This window comes from Taudactylus pleione, unplaced genomic scaffold (assembly GCF_031769625.1).
Source record: "Taudactylus pleione unplaced genomic scaffold, aTauple2 ptg000032l, whole genome shotgun sequence".
NCBI classification, from domain to species: domain Eukaryota; kingdom Metazoa; phylum Chordata; class Amphibia; order Anura; family Myobatrachidae; genus Taudactylus; species Taudactylus pleione.
Window position 1 is genome coordinate 43645057 of NW_028284434.1, and position 8134 is coordinate 43653190.

Sequence of the window (8134 nt, forward strand, 5' to 3'; positions counted from 1 at the left end):
CTAGATGTTGTCCTCACTCTCTCTTTTGTACTCACCCCAGTCTTTTTCTCCTCTTCTCTCTCCCCCTTACTCTATCTCTCTTCCCACTGATCTGTCTATCGCTCTTATTCTCTAATCAGTACTTGATTTTATTACATATATTATCCTTTGCATTTGCTTTTTCTTATCTTTTTTATTGTACTTTTTGGGACGTTCTCACCCTGTTCTCCTCTAATAGAGAGCTTTGTCTTCTCTGAATGTGGCCTGTGCATCCCTGTGCGCCTTTTCTTAAAAGTGGAGAGTGCTAACGCACACACTCCATTTCCTTCCTCCAGGGAGGTTTAATTCCCTGTTACAAGATGGGCGCCGGACTTAGCTAGCTACTGTGCGTGAGCGGCGCCATCTTGTCACTGTGTTAAGTGTCACAGTGTGAGACAGTGGTCATAGTACCTCCACCCATGATGCCTTCCAGCATCCCTGTACCGCTACCCCACTAGCGCACGGAGGGGGGGTTTCTAAGTACCCAGAAACCCCCCTGACCAACCAATATTTTTGTTTATTCAGAGATGGAGACAGCCTTGTGTCCATCTCTGCACCATCCCCGGGCCACCGACGATCGGCTGCGCGGCGCTGCCAGGCCAGGCCCCTGCCAGTTCAGAAGTCAGCGCTGACAGCTGAATCGGCAGTGGATGAGCTGTGCGCCATGCACACAGCCCTCCCAGAGGGAGCTAGACAGAGGGAAGCATTGCCGGAGCCGGGCTCTACCTTCCGGCTCACGGACAGAGGCGGGCACAGGAGCGGGGATTCAGGTAAGTGTTTGGTTTTTTTTGTGTATTTTTCGTTGTATATGTACTGCTGGGGGAGGCACTACTGGAGGGCACTATATTGGGGGCACTTCAAGGGGGGACCACTAGTGGAGGCATTGGCACTGCTGGGGGAGGCACTACTGGGGGCACTGGCACTGCTGGGGGGTACTATCTAATGGGCACTACTGGGGGCACTAAATAAGGGGCACTGCATAGGGGGGATTACTACTGGGGGCACAATATAAGTGGCACTGCATATGAGGGACCACTACTGGGGGCTCTGGCACTGCTGGGGGAGGCACTACTGGAGGGCACTATATTGGGGGCACTGGCACTACTGGGGGCACTGGCACTGCTGGGGTGAGGCACTACTGGGGGCACTGGCACTGCTCGGGGGTACTATCTAATGGGCACTAAATAAGGGGCACTGCATAGGGGGGACTACTACTGGGGGCACAATATAAGTGGCACTGCATATTGGGGACCACTACTGGAGGCTCTGGCACTGCTGGAGGGGCACTACATAGGGAGGACTACTACTGGGGGCACTATATAAGGGGCACTGCATAGGGAGAGGACTACTAGTGGCAGTATATAAGGGGCACTGCATAGGGAGGGGACTACTACTGGGGGCATTATATAAGTCGCGCTACATAGGGAGGACTACTACTGGGGACAGTATATAAGGGCACTGCATAGGGGGAGGACTACTACTGGTGGCAGTATATAAGGGGCACTGCATAGGTAGGGGACTACTACTGGGGGCACTATATAAGGGGCACTACATAGGGAGGAATACTACTGGGGGCCTCTGTCGCGCGCACCTACTTATATATATATATATATATATATATATATATGTGTGTGTGTAGACATATATAATGGAAACCTCTCCCTGAGAATCCTGCGTTTGCCCCTGCTACCCAGTCACAAGATACACTCACTGGCTGGTGAGTTGTATATCACCCTGCTCCGCTCAAGCTCTGCTCCATCTAACTGATGTATAACAGTGAGTACGGCTGTATTACATATAACACCAATAAAACTACTCTACTGGTTAAGTAATTGGGCTGTTTGTAGTCCCACGGCATCCGCTGGTGTGTACTGGAACTAGGCTGTACCTACACACATATTTACAAAACCTTTTACCTTACTTCTAGGGGTATATTTACTAAAGTGAGAGTTTTTAGAAGTGAAGATGTTGCCCATAGCAACCAATCACATTCTACCTAACATTTAACTAGCACCTTCTAGAAGATAATAGGTAGAGTCTGATTGGTTGCTATGGGCAACATCTCCACTTCTAAAAACTCTCACTTTAGTAAAAAGACCCCCTATACTTTTAAACATTTTTGGATGTAGATAATGTGATGTTGTTATTGGTTGATATTCTGATGCGTAAGAATGGGAAATAACAGAAGTGTTTAGGGACTGTAGGTGTGTGTTATGCAGAACTCTCTGGAAAATCAGCAAAATGCTACTGTGTAAGAGAGTGTACCTGCTATGTTGGCATAATGTTTATGATCTGCCAGACCTACACCACCACCACTACAAAGAAGAAGAAAATTGGAGTAGGGAGGGTTTAGTCAACCAACAAAGAGGCCTAAACCATCACAAGCTTCCATAATATAGGGGTCTATGTACTAAGCCTTAGAGAGAGATAAAGTCGACGGAGATAAAGTACCAACCAATCAGCTCCTGTCATATTTCAAACACAGTCTGTAAAGTGTCAGGAGCTGATTGGTTGGTACTTCATCTCTGCTTACTTTATCTATCTCCAAGGCTACGTAATTAGACCCTATAGCCTCTTGAGTCATAATTCCATCCCCTCAGAGCACACTGACTGGATGTATTAACCAAACAAGGGAAATACCATACAGAGGTTTTTAACACACACAAGCCTGGCTCTGGGTCAGTGTTTAATCTCCATCAGTCTGAACGTTCTGTCCACATTCTGGAAGTATCTGTGTTTTCATTTATTAGTACTACTAGTGGCATAATGCAGATTTTCCCCTGGGAGGAGCCTGCATATTAGGAAGGGGGGCACCTGATATACCCAGGGTTTCCAGACCCAGGCTGACCGGGCTGAGGCAGGTTCCCAATATCACAGCTCAATGCTGCAGGTCTTCCTGTTCTAATGGCACAGACCAGCCTGGCATAGCCTGCCCAAACTATTTGCCCAGCCTTAAGTGTTTTCATTTTTGGTGGCTAGCCATTTTGTTTCCTACAATTAATTATTGCACAATTTTGTTAAGCCAAAACATTGTTCTGAACTGTAAATGTGGCCCAATGTTTGCCAACATATATTCAGGTACAAAAACACAGAGCATCATAAAAGGTACTACATTTATATGCATTTATTTATTTTTCATTTACCATACTTATTTACAGCCTACACAAACACTCTTCATAATTGTATATTTTTAATATTGTCTTTCTATTTACAATACATGTTTCTAGATTACACATTTGATTGTATTCTATTTATTTATTATCATGAGTAAGCCAACAAAATCTATTTTGCTGCTAAAATATTAATTGTAATATATGTTGTTATTTATGTGATTTTTATGAATGTTGCTATCATGAAAATCCTTGGTTGATGATAATTAAGGTTTGCACACAACGTTAATAACATTTTCTGTGCTTTATGCTCTTCTCATAGAATAGCACACTGTGTTTTTCTCAAAGCAATTTCATTTGGAGTCTATTATTATAGTGTGACATGATTCCTGTAGGAGGATTTGTTGATGCAACAGAAACACAAAGAAACTCGAATTTTATTACTATTGTTAAAATGTTCATGGAAGGGTGATATAAAGGAGACTAATGTACAGCAAGGATCATTGATCCCTGGGAGAAAACACATAGCACACAACCAAGAGGCAATCAATTGGTCGGCATTTAGAATGTCAACAGTCAATGCGCAATGGCGAGCAGAGAATACCGACACGGTAGTAATGTTATTTCATTCTTTTGAACCATGTCGGCATTATAACTGTAAACATCATGTTTAAAGTTATAATGCAGAGCAGGGCCGCTCCAGGGGTCTGAGTACCCTGTGGCGGCCCGGTACACAGCCGACCAAAATTGGGGGCGTGGCCTCATTTCCATAGGCCATGCCCCCTGCATGACGTTATTTGCAGGCATGCACGCATGGCACGCATGGTAGAGCCCAGCCCTCCGTCACTGGCTGGGCTACCCCCAGCTCTCTGTCGTCAGTGAATGGATGCCGCGCGCATTCACACTCCGGGGGTCCGGCACCACCGCACAGCTGTGGCGGTGAGGGTCCCCAACCTCCCGATTTGACCACCTGCGGGCAACTTCGGCCCACGGGTGGAACAGCGGGACAGTCCTGAAATCGGGATGGTGGGGAGGGATGCGCCCTCTATGGGTGGCGCCCCTGTGCGACCGCACTGATCAAACACCCCTAGAGCCGGCCCTGATGCAGACATGGTGCTATGTACTAAGCCTTGGGAAGCAATTAAGTGGAGAGAGATAAAGTACCAGCCAATCAGCTCCTAACTGTCATTTTTCAAACACAGCCTGTAAAATGACAGGAGCTGATTGGTTGGTACTTTATCTCCATGCACTTTATCTCTCTCCAAGGCTTAGTAGATTCTGAGTAATCTTAGACTTGCTGGGTACACATTAGAAGACTTGCAAATGGAGCAATGTCGTCCACGATTTCTCCTGAACTCCCCGGAACCCCTGGACTAACGATATAGTGCATACTCACTGTGCAATTTTACTAACGACCAAATCATATATTGTTTATTTCTTCAGACTCTTGCAGCAGCGATGCTATTAGCGTACATCTCTGAGTCAGATCCATGGGAAAGAACTCACCTATAAAGTGTCTGTGAAGACCTTCATTTACTAGATAACCCAGGAATATTTACACCTTTCTGTGTATGTCCTTCAATCCCACATAGGACAAATATTGAAGAGACAGTGATCGTTCCTAATGTGGATAATTTATGCACGCCCCTGCAACGGCATTCAAACGCACTGGCACACCTGCGTTTCGCTGACCCCCTCCCCCCCCGTCCCGTCACCTCCCACGAATGGGAATCCTGTCAATCACTCTGTGTAGTTGCTGCGATCGCAGTCCCTATCGCAGTGGCTACTTTGCACAAGCGCACTGCAATGCATACACATGCGCAGGATGCAACAATAGGCCGATTGCGTGTGTAATCGCAGTTGCGATCCTCGCTGAGTCAGGCCCAGTGTATGAAAGAAATGAATTCAATGTCCAACTCCAAACAGCTACTTTCTATGCATCTCAGTCCTTCATGTCACGTTTACTGGATATGATAATAGCGGTTTCTCCATTTGAAATATTAACTTCAAAACCCTCCAAATAGTTGTCAAGAAATGTAAGAACATACAGTAATTGCATTATCAGTCAATACAGAAAAATTGACATTTTCAGGAAGAAAACATTTTAATGGAACATTTCTTTAAAAACAAGTCTCTGGAACTTAGGGACAGTTGGCATATAGGCATAGGGGCTCATTCAGACATGGATGTAGTTCTGATAATTATGCAGTTGAGCGATTATCGGGAGACTGCGCAGGCGTTGCAATGCACGCGCGTTAAGGTTCCTCTGCGATCTTGCACACAGCCCTTCTAGGATCGCAGAGAGATTGAGAGGAAGACAGCATCAGGGGATGGAAATGGAGCATCTGAGAGAAGTGACAGGGGAGTGGTCGGATAAAAGCAGGTGTGGTGGAGCCATTTTAGAGGCGGATACCGGTAGGCATCTGCAAACTTGTATGCAGAAATCATACCCCCATTCTGTCCGACCCTGCTGCGTGATCAGGCGGCTACTGAGGGCTGCTAACATCGGAGGACCTACAGTATGTATGGATGGTTAGGATGAGAGCTGGAAAGAATTGATGAAGAAGTGGGTCTTGAGAGCCCTTTTGAAGGATAGTAGAGAGGTGGAGAGTCTGATAGAGAGAGGGAGAGAATTACAAAGGTGGGGAGCAGCATAGACAAAATCTTGGAGACTGGAGTGGGAGGAAATAAATCAGTTGGCAGGAGAGGCGGCATGCAGTTGTGGAGCGAAGTGGGCAGGCAAGTGTATGTAGAGCTTTGTAAGTGAGTGTGAGAAACTTAGATTGGGTTTTGAAAGTGAGGGGGAGCCAATGTAGGGCTTGTAGCAGATGGGATGCAGATGTAGAACGTTTGGAGAGGAAGATGAGCTGAGAAGCAGCATTGAGGACAGATAGAAGTGGAGAGAGGTTAGAGTCAGGGAGACTAGATAGGAGGAGGTTACAGTAGTCCAATCAGGAGATGACCAGTGAGTGGATGAGGGTTTTAGTAGCATCCAGGGTGAAAAAGGGTCTGATCCTGGAAGTTAAGTTTAAGAATGTGCTGGGACATCCAGGAAGAGATAGCAGAGCAACAGTTGGAGATATGAGTGAGGCGAGAGGGGGAGAGGTAAGGGGAGGAAATGTAGATCTGAGTATAATCAGCATAAAGATATTGGAGGTCAAAAGCAATGATGAGTTCACCTAAAGAGGACATATAGAAGGAGAATAAAAGAAGTCCAAGAACAGAACCTAAGATGACGCCATTGCAAGCCACAGCCCCACACTGCCTCCTATGCCATGCCTCTTATGTCGCACCATGCCCCCCGCACCGACCCCACTGTGCCGAACTGGCTGAACCCTCCCGGAGATGGCAGCCAGAAACTCGGTAACTATGATCATAATAATACAATGAAGCAGTTAATAAGACTTCTTGAGTTATACACAAAAATTTGATATAGTGAAGACAAAGGCGCTAGACTTAAATACAAAACGGGAACAATATGATCACCAATTCCAATACTTAAAGAGTCCTATATATGGTGGAAGTTTCATGATAAACTATTTGAAGGGAGAAAGGAGCCGGGGATGACTGAATAAGCCGTCTGAAAGATACCTTTATATGATTTGACAGAACTTTTTCACGTAAGTGGGGTACGTTTATATATACGTTGTTGGTGAGGGGCTCATAATCCCACGTAGTGAAGGAGTATCTGGGAAAATAAACCTTTATACATACAACACAACACTGTTCCTGTGAGTTGGGGTATGCTCCCTTTCTAGATGGTACAATAATTCTATATGTGTGATGATTGAAGAAATACTACATGTTCTAGACAAACATACTATACCATGAATATTTGTTTGGTCTTTTTTTCCAATTAAAACAAATCTGAGAAAAACGTTGACACAGAGGATATTCCAAAAGAAGTGAATTATTTCCACACATTCAAAATCCATGACGAGAAGATCCCTCTTGGATTTGGACATTAACAATAAGTATACGTGACACCTCCATATAGGACTCTTTAAGTATTGCCGTTGGTGATCATATCGTTCCCATTTTGTATTTATGTTGTGGCCGTATCACCAGAGGTGGCACTGGTGAGCAGCAGATTCTGTGTGGGGCAGGGGAGATCCACCCACACAGACTAGAAAAGCATTGTGGGAAGATGCCTAATGGCTGCCTTGTGGAGAGAGCTCAGGTGTGGGCTGATGAGGAGGCAGACTAGTCAGGCTGCTGTGGGAGACAGTCGATGTGAGACGGTCGCAGCCAGAGAGCCCAGTGAAGCTGAGCAAGCCACTGGGGACCAGGAGGCCTGGGTCTGTAACTGCAGGAGGCAAGGGCAGACCACAAACTCTCAGACTGTGTGACAAGAAAGAGATTCGGTATTCCTGCGCACTGGATTATATCTGACGGGGTATGCGGCACTTAGATATGAGGGTGCCAATCCCTCTGTGGTTAAATACAATAAACAATAATAATCTAATGCGCTCCCCCTGGTGCTGTACCGGTGTTTTCTACTGTATTTTAAGGAGTATATGACTGATGATACTCGAGTAATATGTACAACACAGTGGGCGTAATACCATGTGACGTAGTGATGTGTCATACACACTATGGACTAGAGATAGTGAAAGGATACAGCATTTAATGTAGTAAAAACCACAACAAAATACAATAGGTTATACTGTTGCTAGTCAAAGTCACAATGGAGGTAACTAAAATATGGTTACAGTAATATGGAAGGTGAATCCCAATGCACGTGATAAGTAAAACTGGTAACGTGGTTATGCTGATATAGTAGAGGAAGTCAACAGGTGGCGTCCCAACCTGAGTTGATCCTTTTCAGTCACTTCTTCAACAACTGTCTGGAGTTCACCGGGTTTCTGTCCAGGGACGCAACAAGCGGCACCAGGACCAGGTGTGCCACTTGTTGCTTCCCTGGAGAGAAACCCGGCGAACTCCAGACAGCCTGAAACAGAGACTCCAACATACAGGTACCCCCGCACTTGTGTTACCCCACACAG